The sequence below is a fragment of the Sus scrofa genome, chromosome 17, assembly GCF_054392235.1.
Source record: "Sus scrofa isolate SSC_HxYL_T2T_F1_AM1 chromosome 17, Sscrofa_HxYL_maternal_Yorkshire_Landrace_v2.0, whole genome shotgun sequence".
Classification (NCBI taxonomy): domain Eukaryota; kingdom Metazoa; phylum Chordata; class Mammalia; order Artiodactyla; family Suidae; genus Sus; species Sus scrofa.
In genome coordinates this window covers 61,255,187-61,271,444 of record NC_139399.1, presented here as the reverse complement: position 1 = coordinate 61,271,444, position 16,258 = coordinate 61,255,187, and the positions used below count along the sequence as shown (strand labels likewise).

Genomic DNA, 16,258 nt, shown 5'->3' with positions numbered 1-16,258 from the left:
AGGGCTAAGGGCTTTGGAAGCAGATGTGTGGGGCCTCTGAAGCTGAGTCTCCAACACTCCTGATCTTCTGCGAGAAGCCAGTATTCTCTTAATAAATCTAGGCTTTGTCTAAGTTAAACAGAGGTAGTTTCTGTTGTTTACAGCCAACAACCTAAGCAATACGATGTTTCATTCTGTTACTGAGCTGAACTCTCTCAGGGATGTTTCTCTGCCTCAATCATCAGTATGATCAAGGACCACAGTATTAACCAGGGCAGAGTACCAGAATTTTGGCAGTGGGGTGTATGTGTGTGGGTGGGTGGGTATGTGGGTGTGGGTGTGTGTATGTGTAGAGCACATAAAGTTCCACGAGGTCTTCCTGGCTTTTGATGCGCCACAAAAGTCTACAGGGCAAATGAAAGACTGGAGAGGTTAAGAGGTCACAATCTAGAATGAGGGAGATGTGAGTTCGAATCCAAGCTCCACTGCCTCCAAGCAAGAGGGTGTCAGGGCATCGCCTCCTTGGGTCCTCAGGGGCCCCACGGGCAAAAGGCAAATAATCATCATTCCCACCAGACAGGGTTTTGTGAGGACTGGATGGGAAGTGGTGTGCTTTGCACTCAGTAAACGTGGACCGATGGTGATGAAGGCGATGAGGGTGCTGGGTGGGCCTGCTTCACAGGCAGCAAAACCCGCAAGGAGCCTGAAGAGCATCCTGGAAGAGAAGTCACCTCATCTCACTCAAACACAGTGACCCTGGCCTCATACTAAAGACTTAGTCACCTAAAATAACACGTGATTCTGATGTCGTTGTTGTTTAGAGCTCTTGGATTTATTTCCTGGCCATGACCAAACTGGACTCCCGTCCCAGGTTTGATGGAAAACTGGGAAAATGTGAGTAAAATCTGAAGGTGCTTTAGGCACAGGAACTCTGTAAGACATGGGGGTACCAGCAGACTGTCTGGGACGCTCTGTCAGGGGGTGTCATGGGGCCCTTCCACGTAGTGTAGCACCTTGGCACCTTAAGAACCAGTCTCTCAGTATGCTCCTCCACAAGACAGATTTGGCCAATGAGGAGCTGTATCCCGTGTCTGCCCAGCAGCTGCCACAGTACCACTGAGTGAGTGGGAGTCCATGGTATTAGCCAGAGGGAGGCCATGAGAGGAGCGGAATGACATGTGAACCCATGTGAAGAACCCCCAGGGCCGGGACCAGGGTGAGGCAAGTGAGCCACCCACCATGGCTACAGGATTTAAGGTGCACAGCGAAAGAACTCAGTAGTCAACATAAATGACACCTTAGTGCAATCTTGCTAAAAAATAAAAATGAAGAGTTCCCGTTGTGGCTCAGCAGGTTAAGAACTCAGCTAGTATTCATGAGAATGCGGGTTGGATCCCTGGCCTCACTCAGTGGGTAAAAGGATCAGGTATTGCCACAAGCTATGGTGTAGGTCACAGATGTGTCTTGGATCCTGCCTTGCTGTGGCTGTGGTGTAGGCCGGCAGCTGTAGCTCTGATTTGACCCCTAGCCTGGGAACCTCCATATGCCATGGGTGTGGCCCTAAAAACCAAAAAAAAAAAAAAAATTTTATAAGTAAATAAATAAAAATGCAGAGTTCCTATTGTGGCTCAGCAGGTTAAGAACTCAACTAGTATGCATGAGGATGCAGGTTGGATCCCTGGCCTTGCTCAGTGGGTTAAGGATCCAGTGTTGCCACAAGCTATGGTGTAGGTCACAGATGCAGCTCAGATCCCACATAGCTATGGCTGTGGCACAGCCAATTCGACCCCTAACCTGGGAACTTCCATAAGCCACAGGTGCAGCTATAAAAAGGGGGTAAAAAATGAAATAAAAATGGGTGTAAAAATATCCACAATGAACTTTTCAAACTTTTAAACAAAGACAGAATTAATAACAGTCCTGCGGAGTCAAGCCGTATTAGAACCTAAGGCATGGGAAAACAACAGTTTTACTGACCCTGTTTTCATTTAAACTTTTTGGTATTTTGTTCATTGTGGATTTCTTTGCATTCATTTTGACTTTTTAAATATTCCATTAAAATACTTATCTTAATGATGAAGTTTGGGGATGCCCCTTAAATTCTGCAGCCAAGGTGAGAGTGCCTCACCTGCCTCACCCTGCAGGGCATCCCAAAGCATTCATTGGGGAGGGGAGGCCAGTTGATGGTGGAGAGCTAGAAGATGGAACCAAGAGGCAGAAAAATGTGGATTATTTCTGTCACTGTTCCCCCACCCCACTTTGCACTCACCAATAGAGGTGCACAATGTTATGCTGGAAACTATTTCAGAACCACTGATATTTCAGTATAGAGTTGAAAGATCCCCTTGTAAATTACATCTGCTTCTTGGTGGGGTGCTCAGGGCCTGGTTCCCTTTCCTGCCCTGACCAGCCCACCCCACACCCCCCTGCCACCACACACACACAACAGGAAGTTTGTCAGCAGCTAATCGGAGCCCATCGACTGCCCTTGTGTCAATAATGGCATATCTCCGCGTGGGGACACAGCAATGCATACGAAATAGGGCCTGCCCGCCTCGTCCCGAGCTCACACCGGAGGCTGAGGCTGGCTGCCAACAAAGGCTAATTGGCAGGCTCAGCAGTCAGTTTCTGATGACACAGTCGAAATCATAAAAGACAGAGAGGGGAACAAAGAAAGTTTAGAGGGAATAAGAAAGGAAATAGCTATGCCGCGCGCATTTGCGGACGAGAGGAAAAGGCAATTTGAGATAGAGGGAGCACCAGCTCTCAGTGAACAAGAAGGAACGAGCGACAAAGACGTGGGAATGCCTTCCTTGATAGGTCACGTTGAACGAGATCAGTGCGCCGACAGAGACATAAGTTGACGCAGATGAAATAGATAATTTGGCATTTTATGTTCAGAGCCTGCCATTTGCTCGAATTCAGGGAGAGACACACATATACAAGCTAAATTTAGTAATAAGCAGAGAGTTCAAATTATAAAGTCAAATACTGAAGCCAATGATGCAACTTGAGGGGACGGCTACAAGAGCTATTTACATACCCACAGTTGCCCTAGCCTGTTCAGGAATATTTTTACCTCTCATTGGTTACTTCACCCATTGCTAAATTCTATAAAATGAAAAGAAAAAAAACCCCACAACCATCCAGAAGGGAAGGAGAAAAAATCAAAACAAATAACTGTCTTCCTTGTAGAGGTCAACGCTGTCTGAAGGGAAACCAAGCAGTGGATTTGTGTTCTTGCAGGAAAATCAATTTAAGATTTCTGTTCAAATTAAAGTGATTAAGTATTTTAAACTGCAAGAATTTAGCATTTTTATCAAACTTGGTTTTTTAACTGCATCAAATAGTGTGCATATTTTGGGGGGAAAGTAGGTACTTCTTTAGCAGAAAATATGACGCATTTTTTGCTGCTTTTGCTTCAGAGAATTTCCTTGTCCAAGGAAATGACCTAGTTTATGGCTTTTCTGCATTCAGGGCATGTTACCAATGTGCACACGAAGATTAAAAAAAAAAATACACAACAACAATGGAAAATATCCTTTGGATTATTTCTTTAAAAAAATCATAAGGCCAATTTTACATATGGAAAATGCTCCAGAGTTCTTTAACCAAAACTCAATTCTGGAGTTCCCATTGGGCTCAGTGGTAACAAATCCGACTAGTACCCATGAGGATGCAAGTTTTATCTCTGACCTCTTTCAGTGGGTTAAAAGATCCCGCGTCGCTGTGAGCTGTGGTGTAGGTTGCAGATGTGGCTCAGACCCCCACGTTGCAGTGGCTGTAGGTGTAAGCCAGCAGCTGCAGCTCCAATTCGATCCCTGGCCTGGGAACTTCCATATGCCAAGGGTGCGGCCCTAAAAATAAATAAATAAATAAATAGAGGGAAAGAGACCAAAAACAGTCCATTCCATTTACATCCATTTGCCTATGTTCCGTGGGGAGGCCACATTTCAAACCCTAGAGGAAGTTGTAAGATAAAGCAGAGGTTGCAAATTGGTGGCCTGGGGGCCAAGCTGGCCTAGAGATTCAGTGGGTTTTGACCCTCATGTGGTCACACTGCAGAGGGTATTAAATTTTATTTAGCTGCAAATACCTAAAAATTAGGAGACTTCATATAAAATTTCAGAATTTTGGCATCTCTTTGAAAACCTGACAATCTGATAACATGAGGTCTGTATCCCCACATGACAACATTTGCGTGGGTAGTGGCTGCCCCCTTAGGCAGCATGAGCCTCTCTCCATTTCTTCCCAGTCGCCACCACTCCCTAATGTACTGACATAGAAGGTAAATCTCAGATACCACTTATCATCATGTTTATGCTGTGGTTTTCCTTATAGTGAATTTAAGAAATATGAATAATATTCCTTATACCCATATTTCTATCAAAAATGGGAAAATGAAGACAGACCAAGCAGTTCATGTGCTTCAAGGGAAAAAATTTTCTCAATTTCAGCTTTCTTGATTCATTTCACTACAAAAATAATAGCTGATACTTCTAAAACGCTTTCTATGTGCCAGGCAATTTCTAAGCCCTGCACTTACTTAAATTCATTTAATCTGTATATCTACTCTATGAGGTAGGTATTATCCTGACTCAGTTTCCCAGATGAGGAAACTGATGCTCAAAGAGGTCTGGTGACTTTCTCAAGGTCCGTTGCTAGGATGTGGGAGGACCCGGCAGGCATCTTACTGCATGCCCTTTGGCACACATATGACACAAGCATGTAATAAGAACACCTAGCATGTATTACCTGCCCACTATGTTCTAAGCACCAGAAGAGGCTCTTAAAATACAAATTGGTGTAGAAAGAAAAGGCTACAAATAAGACGCTTCAAAGGCTGAAAAGAGAAAATTGGTACATTGAGCCCCAGAGGAAGCTCTGAAGGAGTTTTCACTGAGGAAGTGAAAGTCGTGAGAACTTACCAGGATAAGAAGGAATGAAACTCAGGGTTGAGGCTTGGATACAATGGTCTTTAGCTGGAGAGAACTGAATAAATGGCAGCTTGTAAATGGGAAAGTAGAGCACACAGCCTGGGAAGAACAGGGGCAAGGCCAAGGTAAAGCTGCATCATATTTCTTCTATTTCTTGAAGTATCAGCAATACATCAGGCATTCTAGAGGAGACAGGGATGAGCAAACTCTAACATGGTCTTCAAAGAGTTAACACTCTGATCAAGAAGATTAAAATGTTATGGAAGCAGGAGTTCCCACTGCAGCTCAATGGGTTACCAACCCAACCAGTATCCATGAAGATGCGGCCTTGCTCAATCCCTGGCCTCGCTCAGTGGGAAGATCCGACATTGCTGTGAGCTGTTGTGTAGGTCACAGACGTGGCTTGGATCCCACACTGCTGTGGCTGTGGCCGGCAGCTACAGCTCTGATTTAACCCCTAGCCTGGGAACTTCCGTATCTGCAGGTTTGGGCCTAAAAGGAAAAAAAAAAAAAAAGTGTAGGAGCATCTACAATTCAAGGAGGAAAGTGAAAAGCAGCCTAGCAGAGACCAAGCACCTGAAGAACATCCTCACTCCTCAGTCCTGCAAGCTCTGCACCCCAGCATGAGACAACGAGAACCCACCATCCCACCAGCTCAGCGAAGGGGGGCTTCTTCCCAAGACCACAAAGATAACTAGCACCATTCTTCTCTTCCCCCTCATCCTCACTGCCAACATCCCAGCCACCCAGCCCTGCCAATCCTACTTCTTCAAGGCCTCTGAAATCCATCCCTTTATGTTCTTGCTTCTACCACTGCCCAGCCCAGCCTGCCATCGTCTCTTGTCTAAACCTTCCCAACAGCTTTCTCACTGGATGTCTCCCTGTTCACAGTCTGGCCCTTCTCCCCAAGTTTATAACAGATATTTTAATGTATCCATGGCGTATTTTTCTCTGCTAGAGTCCACTTTACCTTGCAAAAAGACATATTGTGACTAAGGATACACATACTGACAGGTTATCAGTGTAGAACATCTACTGACTACAAACAAGAGCAATTCAGGTAACATAAAGCTGCTAATTATCTCCACAGAGAGTGGCAGAATGGGTCCACTCAGCTTTGGGAGTCTACCAGGTCTGAGCTCAAAGACCCCCTCCACCACTTCCTGGGGTATGTGACAGTAAGCAGATTCCCTCTCAGTTTCCCCTTCGATGAACTGGGGTTAATAATAATACCACACTTGCAGGTAGTTGTAAGGATTGAATTAAGCAGTCATAATGCTAAGGACTTGGCACACGGTAAGGGCTCAAAGACTGTACTGCCTTTATTACAAGGGTTATTATTATTGTTGTTATTACATAGTCAAGACTGTAGACTGTTTAATAAACCAGTTGCGCTGCATCACTGCCCCCTTCCAGCATGTAATCAAGAATTCCACCACATCTGGGCCTTGAGATCTGTGAAGCTAACCCAGTGTGTTTTGCCTCAATTAAGAGCAGAGATATGGTTTCTTCTCTGTGTTGTGATTTTAAGGAATATCAATGTTTCATAAAACGTATTAGTGTAGGTCTAGGTGAAACAAAAATAAGATAGCACACTGGGAAATTAATTTTAAACAAATTACATGTAAAATGCAAGGATTCATAATATTGTTTCTAAAACAGTCTAATCTTAATATCATATATTTTACTTTATGAAGCTCCCAGTTTTAGATTAATCATATTGTTTTTTATTTACTACTCCATATAATAATTGGCTTATCTTTGATATTAATATGCATGAATTTTTTTAGCTTGCTTCTTCAAGAAAGCATTCAGCCTGATGTTTATAATATGTTGATTTTAATAAGCAATGGATGTGTTTATATGCAGATTAAATTGGATTGCAGTTATACTAAACAAGAAAACCAAAATGTAGAGAGGTGCTGAGACCTGAGTAACTCATTAAAGTATAAGAATCCATGACAGAATTCTCAGCTCATTCCCTCCTAATAGCATAGCAGTGGATGCAAACTTACCCTGTCTACCTCAATATGATGCTCTGCGTATTTTTAGAACAATGAAGAAGTATTCGACTCTGTATTTCCCCCATAGCAGTGGTTCTCAATGAGTGAAAGGGGAAGGATTTGACCCCTAGAGGACAATGGGCAATGTCTGGAGGTATGTGGGGATGTCACCACTGGTAAGAGGGCAGGGAGGGAGGAGTTACCGGAATCTGATTAGTAGAAGCCAGGGATGCTATTAAACATCCTACAAGGCACAGAACACCTTTCAAAACAAAAAACTGTTCTTCCCGAAATTTCAGTAGTTCTGTGGTTGAGAAACTCTGTCCTGTAGGAAGAAAGGTTTCAGAAGAAGAATGTTTGAAATTCTTGAACTCTGATAGGTTGGGTCTATAGAATCTCAAATATTTTCCACAACACAACCCTTATTACACAAAAGTACAATTGTCGTCTGTTTACAAGCAAATGATTTCTATATATTTATATCTATTTACTTGTTTATTCAAAAGATAGTGAGTTCGTATGTGTCAGAGAATATTCCGGAAAAAGTTGTCACAAAGGTTATGTCGATAGATTGAGATATATAGAAGGTGGGTAGATAGATAGACAGATAGATAGATAGACAGACAGACAGACAACAGACATGATACAACGCAGTGGGTAAGTGCAGTGAAGAAATATATACAGCAGGGTTACAAGATGAGGACTTTTGGAAAGACCTTTCTGAAGCAGTGGCGTTTGAGAGAGACCCAACTGGAGTGGAAGATAAACTCATGTAAATACCTGCGGCCACAAATGCAGACAAACGCCAGACTGCGAAGCAGAAATGTGCACGGCCTGATCAAGATGGCACAAGGAGGCCACTGCATTGCAGGGAGTGAACAAGAGGAAGAAAGGAAGGAAATTAGGGCAGAGATGGAGAGGGGTGGAATCTAAGGCCATGAGAGCCCCTTAGGTCTTTGGGTGTTTGGGGTTTTTTTCTTTTTACAGCCATACCTGCATCTTATGGAAGTTCCCAGGCCAGGAATCAAATCAGAGCTGCAGCTGCCAGCCTACACCACAGCCACAGCAATGCTGGATCCAAACCACATCTGTGACCTCCACTGCAGCTAGGCGCAATGCTGGATCCTTAACCTACTGAGCAAGGCCAGGGATCAAACCCGCATCCTCACAGAGACAATGTCAGCTTCTTAACCTACTGAGCCACAACGAGAACTCCAGGATGTTATTTTTAAGTGTGACATCTTCATAGGGTGTGTGTGTGTGTGTGTCCACTTTTTTCTGGTTCCAAAAGTACTGCACACTTACTGTTTTTGAAAACATTGTGTTTCAGTTATAATACCTGAAAATACACCAAAACACTAACACCCACAGTTTGGTGTATGTCCTGTTAAATTCGTTCCTCGTGTATACCGGCACCACCACATGAACTATCTATTTATGAATTTGTTCATTTTTTTACAAGTCAATATACAAGTATGAATCCTCCTTGGCACCTTTTTCCCACTTACTTCTATTTCTTTTGTTTCATTTCAACTTTTCAACAACTCACTGAAGAGGAGCAGGGAAGGGAGGAAGGAACATTTAAATTGTTTTTATTTCCATTCCTCATCTTTCCGTATCTAGCAGAAAAGTAACCAAGAGAAAAAATAGATATGAAAATTAGACCAACGAAGAGCACTCGTGCTTTGTAATTTTCTCCAGAGATATCTTTCATGTCTGTTGTTAGTTTTTCCCTAGGTGTCACTGTCTTTCTAAAACACATCACTTCCCCATGTACAACATCCTCAAGCATTCCTGGGGACCACTGGGTCAATGCCAAGGCCCTTCGCTTGACACACCTAGTGCTTCTCCATTAACCATCTTGCTAACCACGCTTTCTAAAGCTGAAGCCATTTGCACAAACGGTTTATGTATTTTCAGAAACCTTCCCTTTGGTGCCCTAGTCTTTCTGTCAAGAACATCCATTTTCTTTATTTTACCTTGGAGACAAACTGATCCTTCAGTACCAGCAAAAATGACACCTCTTAGAAAAACCTTTGATGACCCTTTAATCAAGGCCTGTGGCAGGAGTAGTTCTCGAACAATTGTTCTGCATTATTTCAGCCTCGCTCCCTCACCCGCTGACCTCCCACTGGCATGCCAAGGAACATTTTCTCCCAAACCAAAGCCTTTACAAAGACTCAAAGAAGCCACAAGACTAACTCTGAGACAGAAAGATTTAGATGCATGTGTCCGGGGGGGAGGGGCTGTCTCTTGATAAATGGGGGTCAGACTTGAATAGCAGGAAAGGAGGAGAATGGGACAGACCAGACAAGTAAGTGGCTCAGACTGGGGAGGGAGTAAAGGACTTGAATCCTGAAACTGCGAGAGAGAACTCATTACTGATGGGATTTTGTCTCCAGGACCTCAGAGCAGAAAGTAAGAGACCCAGTGCCACCAGGCCACCAGGTAGAAAGAGTGAGACCCAATAATCCCAGGTACCTGCACACCCTCTGAGCAAAGACTGGAGGATCTGGATCTTGGATAGGGAGAGCATCATCAAGGCAAATCTTTAACCGCCAAGCAAGACAAAAGAGAAGAAAAACAGAAAGGTTCTCTTGGAGTTCCCACTGGCCGCAGCGGAAACAAATCCGACTAGGAACCACGAGGTTGCAGGTTCGATCCCTGGCCTTGCTCAGTGGGTTAAGGATCTAGCGTTGCCATGAGCTGTGGTGTGCACTGCAGACGTGGCTCAGATCTGATGTGGCTGTGACTGTGGCTGTGGACGGCAACTATAACTCCAATTGGACCCCTAGCCTGGGAACCTCCATATGCAGTGGGTGCGGCCCTAAAGAAAAGAAAGAAAGAAAAAGAAAAAAAAGAAGGGTTCTCAGGCAAGTTTCCAACAATGGGAGAAGAATCCCCACAGAACCCAGGACAAGGCTCAGAGGGAAAAGAGTCAGTTCAAACCTCCTACAGAGTCAGAGACCGTGGAGGCATTTCACAGCAGCATCGACAAAGTGGAGATGTCCTGCTCTCCCAACCTCTCCTCCAGCCCCACTCTCGGAACAAGAGGGTCAGAAATCTCTTTGAAGAGACTTGTGCCTGTGGAGTGAAGGGAGAAAGAAGGTGGCCACATCCATATTTACTAGACGGAGGATTTCCTGGAGAACATGTGTCAGGGATGGAGATTTCAAGGTAAGCCAAGTTCAGAAACTGTTTTATTACGTGGTGCAGAGCATTCTAAGTTCTGGACTAAGACTGTGTTTAGTAACTTAGAATAACTATAGAAACTTCTATTAAAATGAGTGATCAAAAAAACAATCATCTAGCAGCACAGAGGAAAACCCCTCCCAGTGCAATAAAGTTTTCAGCGATAGTGGGAGACGAAATAAAATTGCTTTATGTTTACACCCCATTATTCCTAACTTGTTTAATGTTCTATTATATACATAAAGCCACTGCTTAGCATAATGTCTTACACATGGTAAATTCTCAATAAATGTCCTTGAAAGAATGAAGACATCCTTGAAAATTACCATTTCAAGATGAAAGTGAAAGGAGAGAGAGCACAAGAAGACAAAATCCCCATAGGTACTTTCTAGCCCACTTAAATATTTAAAATGACATTAAAATTGTCATTCCATTTATTCCTGGGCACTTGGAAATTTCTCCTCTGCACTCTTTCCTGTTTATTAAATCAGAGAACAAGTGAGGCTGACAAGAACCCAGAGGCCAGGGAAGTAAAGGCTCAGGAAAAGTGACTTCTCCTTGAACAAGAGAGGTATGGAAACACCCAGAGCCCAAGAAGCTCAAGCATCAAAACATAAGCCTCCATAAAATAAGAGCTTTAGCTATATACGTTTGTCCTCAATGGTCAAACTACTTGTTTAAACACTTATCCAAATAGTACCTATGCCTGACAATACGGACTTCTTCCTTCATTTCTTCTTCTATTTTTTTCCCCCTTTCAGGTTTATTGAGATATAATGGACATACAGTAAGTTCAAGTTTAAGGTAGACAGCATAATGATTTGATGTACATACATCATGAAATGATGACCCCAGTAAGTTTAGTGAACATCCATCGTCTCATCTAGACACGAAATTAAAGAAATAGAATAAAAGTATTCTTCCTTGTGATGAAAACTCTTAGAATTATACCTCCTTAACAATTTTCATATATAACACACAGCAGTGTTAATTATATTTATTACATTACATCCCTAGCACCTATTCATCTTACAACTAGAAGTTTGTGCTTTTTGACTGCCTTCATCCAATGTCCCCTCCATCACCCCCATTCCTGGTAACCACAAATATGATCTTTTTCTTTTTTTTTTTTTTTTTTTTTTTTAATGGCTGCTCCTGTGGCTAGGAGCTGAGCTGGAGCTGCAACTGTAGGCCTACGTCACAGTCACAGCAACTCCAGATCTAGGCTGCATCTGCAACCTACACCACACATTGGGGCAACACTGTATCCTTAAGCCACTGAGCAAGGCCAGGGATCAAACCCACATACGGAGCCACAACGGGAATTCTTGATCTCTTTTTCCATGAGTTTGTTCGTTTTTGAAGTATAGTTGACCAACTACACCATGTTAGTACCAGTTAACACCGACAGTTATTGGATGTGTCTACCCATTTCAAAGAGATCTCCAAGGTAAGTCTAATTACAATATGTCACCAAAGACCGACTGTCTTCCCACACCATCTCCATTTCTTCCCGAGGGTTGCGAGGATGTGGTCTCCAAGAATTAGGAAAACAGGGACACGTCAGGGTCTCCAAGAATTAGGAAAACGTCAGACAGAGAAAATAACTGCGCAACGATATGGACGCAAGCAGATATTGGAGGCGTGTTACCTGGTTTTGTTAGGACCCTCAGGAGTCGGTTCCCCAACAAAGGTCCTCATGCCCACTGTCACTGGCACCAAAAGAAAGAGCTGGGCTCAAAAGCAAAGGAAAGCCTCATTCTTACAGCCAAGAACAGAGAGGTGCGCGCTTGGGCTGCAGAGCACGCGCTCCGGGGCTGGCTGCCCACGAAGTTGATTCAGCGCGATCTCGTTACTGCGGCGGCGTGGAGGCAGAGTTCTCGCGAGGGCGCCGCCCGGCAGCCGGGGGCTGGAGGCCGCAGTGCCGCGCAGCCTCTGTGCACACGGCGGCCGCCGCCATCTTGAGTTGAGTGTCGTGAGCCGCCTCTCTGCACACGCCCCGCAGCCGAGGGCGGACACCACAACCTCGCGCTGGGACCTCCCGTCTGCGAAGGGCGGGGTGCGAGGCCCCTGCACGCGGCAGCCCCTGAGCCAGTGACACCAGTGGAGGCGTGGAGGAAAAGGAAACCAAAAAGGTTAGATTTTTATTACCCAGATTCCATTTTTATTCCCTGGGAATTGCTAATGGGCTTTGCCGGTGCCAGTTTGGTTCAGCGCGAACCTCGGTTCTGTGGAGCAGGAGGAGGAATGTAGACCAAACCGATGCCGGGCAGTTCGGATGCTGTTCTGCCACAGGGACCCTCTGTCCACTCCTCCTGGAAGATAGTCCCTATGGAAAAGGAGAGTTTTCTCCCCACGTGCCCCACCCCACATCGGGTTTTCAGATCTGCGTTCGGTAGCTCAGGGCAGAATACGCGTTGGTCTGGAGGCTTTTTGGTTATCTTTCCCCCCAAACTCTGCGATTAACAAATGTGGCTTTTAAAAGAGAGGGAGAGAGAAGGTTTGAAAACAGACCCAAAGGGTATTGGACAAAATGTGTAGGAAAAGTGGCTTTCCCCGTAAGAGAAGAAGAATCCTTCCAAGCTGGAGAAGATGACTTTAAGCAAAGAAGAAAAGGAAGGTGGCACATGGGCTCAGAGGTGGAAGGCCTGGACTTAACTCCGTACAGCCCCAGTAGAGAGGCAGCAAGTGCTGAAAATCGAATGACCACACAGCACGTCCAGGCAGATGGGGCCGTAAGCATCTTCCCCAATATCTCTTCTTTTCAAACATGCCAGAGAGGTGGCGGGAAGCTACTGGCCTTGTCAGGCACATTGGGCAGTGGACATGCCTGCAGGAACCTACGTGATCCAAACCAGCAGTAAATCAAGGGACCTACCTCTGATGTCCAGTGCAAGGCCCCAGAACTATGGCACAAACCAGGAACCATCAGGACTCTTGGTTGCAAGCAACAAAAGCTAATTCTAATTAAGTTCAGTAGGAGAAAGAGGAAGTTTTAAAATTCTGTTTAGTAGCTCACAGAATCTCCCAGGAGCTCTGAAGGACAGCTTTGCAGGCAGAACAATGCCCAAAACTGAGCTGTGAGGCTGGTCCCAAGATGACATCCCCATGGCCAGCATTGAGCACAGACACCCACCTCAGAACAGCTCCCTCTGGCCCGATGTGACCACTTCAATTGCTACCGTCTATTGCCAGAATGGATTCTGTGTAATCTCTGCTTTTTCCTGTCACAAGCTTCTCAAGAGAATCTGGAACTTCCAAGGAGGCTGGGAGAACACATTTCTGGTGCTATTCCATCATCAGAAATGGGAGGTGAGCTCAGCTTTCTAAACAGGAGGGCTCCTTAGACTTGAGGGAACACAGGCTCAGCAGCCAGAACCAATGACAAATGTCATGACAGAAGGGCATCTCCAGGAAGAACTTGGTTTCATTTTTCTGCCAGCTCAGCAGAATGGGAGCTCCAAGTTAACAATTAGACTGAAGTTTAGAGACTACTGTTCTCTTGTGCAGGTTACTTTGCAAACTAAAGTTTATACTCACTCCTCCATAGGGATGTGAGATTTGCAAAAGCCCAAGTCGATGAACTACACGTTTTGCGTGTGTTGCAATCAGACTGTCTAGTACAGCAGCAAGAGCGCAGACTGTCTCCATGTCCAGCTGGGGACTTTTTATTGTTTACTAAAGCACCCCATGCATTAATTTCCTCTGTTGTCAAATGGGGAATAATAACAATACCTACCTCATAGCCTGATGAATTAATGAGCTATATGGTAGATTCAATTATAGGCCCCAATTCTTCTTCATGTCTGTATCTACACTCTTTGCCAGACCACTTTACAGTGTTTCTCACTAAAGAGGAAGAATCCCTTATATCTGGGCTGACTTTGTGACCTGCGTTAGCTGATAGAATGTGATGGAAGTGATAATGTACCTTGTATATCCTGCTTGGCCTTGTGATCATGAGAACACGCCTAGGCCAGCCTGCCAGAGGATGCAAGGCGTGGGACAGAAACAAGTCATCCGTCACCCAGTGGCCCCTGCTGACACCCAGCTATGTGAGCAATCCAGACAAAGACCATTTAGCTGGGCAGCCTCAAGCAAGAGTAATAAATACGTGGTATGTTGCTGCGCTTTTGCAGCAATACCTTAATGACAGAATGATTTAAAAAAAAAAAGTTTAGCAAATCCAAAAACTAAGCACATAGTAAGAACTCTGTAAATATAAACAAACATACCAAAAAGAAGTAATCTTCTTAATGCTTTCAGCCATATAATTTGACAAAGCAAGGCCTGATATTCCATATAAAACCATCGAGATTTTTCAGCCAAGGGCACCATCCAACGCATAGATATTCTTCATGTTACAAGTAGAAAATGTCAGCCCTCTCCCTAGAACACAGGTCTGAGTGAAGGTTAAAAAATAAAGAACTTGCAGACCCCAGCTGTCTAGATTTGATGTCTCCTAGAAACGTGTTTGTCCTTGCTGACTCAACACGTAAGTTACATGTGATAAAATAGACCATTGCAGTTCCAAGTCCTATTTAAGCCCCAGACCAATGGTTTAACTCTTAGACAGGACAGGTAGACACTGTTATGTGATGGAAATGTTGTTAGAAAAAAATATTGTTAGTGGTAAAAGCCAAGACAACCACACCTATTTTCCCTGGTTTAATGTCAAACTAACTCTTCAAAAGGTAAATTTGTGATACCTGTGAATAGATTGTAGTACAAGAAGATTGTTTTTCTTCTCTATTATTGCGTGTTTCATCTGGCACCAGTCTATTCCCTTACAAACTTAAGTCTTTCCTGCAAAAGTCACTGTAGTAATTACAAAAAGTTTTACTTTGCAGATCTATTGAGCTTCTCAAAAATCTGGTCCCTGTGCCTGCAAGGTAGATGGGATATAATGAAGTCAAAAATTCGGTAAATAGAGCTCAGTGGGCCTCCTTTTTTCTCCTGACTTCAATGATTATCATAATTTGATTTTATAGGTTTCTGTCCTAAGCTACCATCAAGGGAGTAATCTTTACTGAGTCATGAACTTTCCCATCATTAAATGTCTGCACCTATTTTCAACATATCAGAAGTGTCCAATAACTACGTTTTATCGACATTGAATAAAGTCGAGACACGGGGGAGCATACATGTAATAAAGTTTCCTTTATGCTTTAGCAGGGTCCTTGTGGTTTAGAGTTCCAGCTTTGTCTATGACTGCTTTTCCGGAGCATCGAGATTGTATAACATGTTTTCCATAGAGACCAGGGCATATGTTTACAAGGACAGAAATCTGAGTAATTTCCCACTGATCCAAAGGGAATATTAAACTTTTCTGTCATTCTGTAGTATATTATTTATGGTCCCTTTTTGTTGGGTTTTTTTTTTTTTCATTTGTAAGTTCAACTCCATGTCCTGATAGAGGGTGATAAAATGCTCAATATGTTAAAAAATCTTATCACTAAATCAGGAACAAAACCATAAATTTTGGCCTTTGAAATCAAACTGACTGGTGAGGATCATTTTGCTCCTGAAATATTACAGTAGTGATCAATTTGCTGTAAAACTAAGCAGTTTAGCTCAGCAATCTATAGTTGGAAAGCAAGTTGTTCAAGAGGAAAGTTTATGCCCGGCCCAAGCGATAAATTAAATTTTATGGGGAAAATATGCATTATTACATGCTTATCTGTTTAACATATTATTCTTTTCCACATCAGTATAATAAATATTTTTAATCGTATATTTTATCTCACATACATATAGTGATGTGGTAATTTTATTCCTCCTGTATTGGCCCAAGCGTGTTCAATTAATCACAGAATAGAGAAGAGCTTTCAGATCTTTTTTTAAAATTCTGATGCGCTTAGCAAATGTACATTCCCAGTGAGATGGAGTAGTTTTACAATAGGAAAATAGTTCAAATTCTATTTCCTCGAAGGATAAGCATCAACTGATCTATTTTATTCTTTCTTCCAATTTCAAAACCTTTTCCTTGCTTAGGAGCTTTCAGCCCAAAATGCTTTGGCTCTACTTGATTCCATTCATAAGGAGTGATTTCACTTTGAAGATTTTTGCCTCAGAGTACATGTTAGTTGTAAGAAATCAAAGTTAGAGAGTAGAAATTCGGGGCCTGTGCGTACAGAGGTAGTAAAT

The 16,258-nt window shown here is 43.5% G+C and overlaps 1 protein-coding gene across 7 annotated transcripts in view; it reads right to left on the bottom strand.

The window, feature by feature from the left end:
• TSHZ2 (teashirt zinc finger homeobox 2) overlaps positions 1–11,940 on the bottom strand; it is a 1,034,366-nt gene extending 1,022,426 nt beyond the window's left edge. For all 7 annotated transcript variants that reach the window (XM_085002582.1, XM_085002585.1, XM_085002599.1 and 4 more), the window contains exon 1: positions 11,763–11,940. The gene's annotated coding sequence lies outside the window, so the exon portion shown is untranslated. The remainder of the gene's footprint in view (positions 1–11,762) is intronic.
• Positions 11,941–16,258: the final 4,318 nt, after the last annotated feature.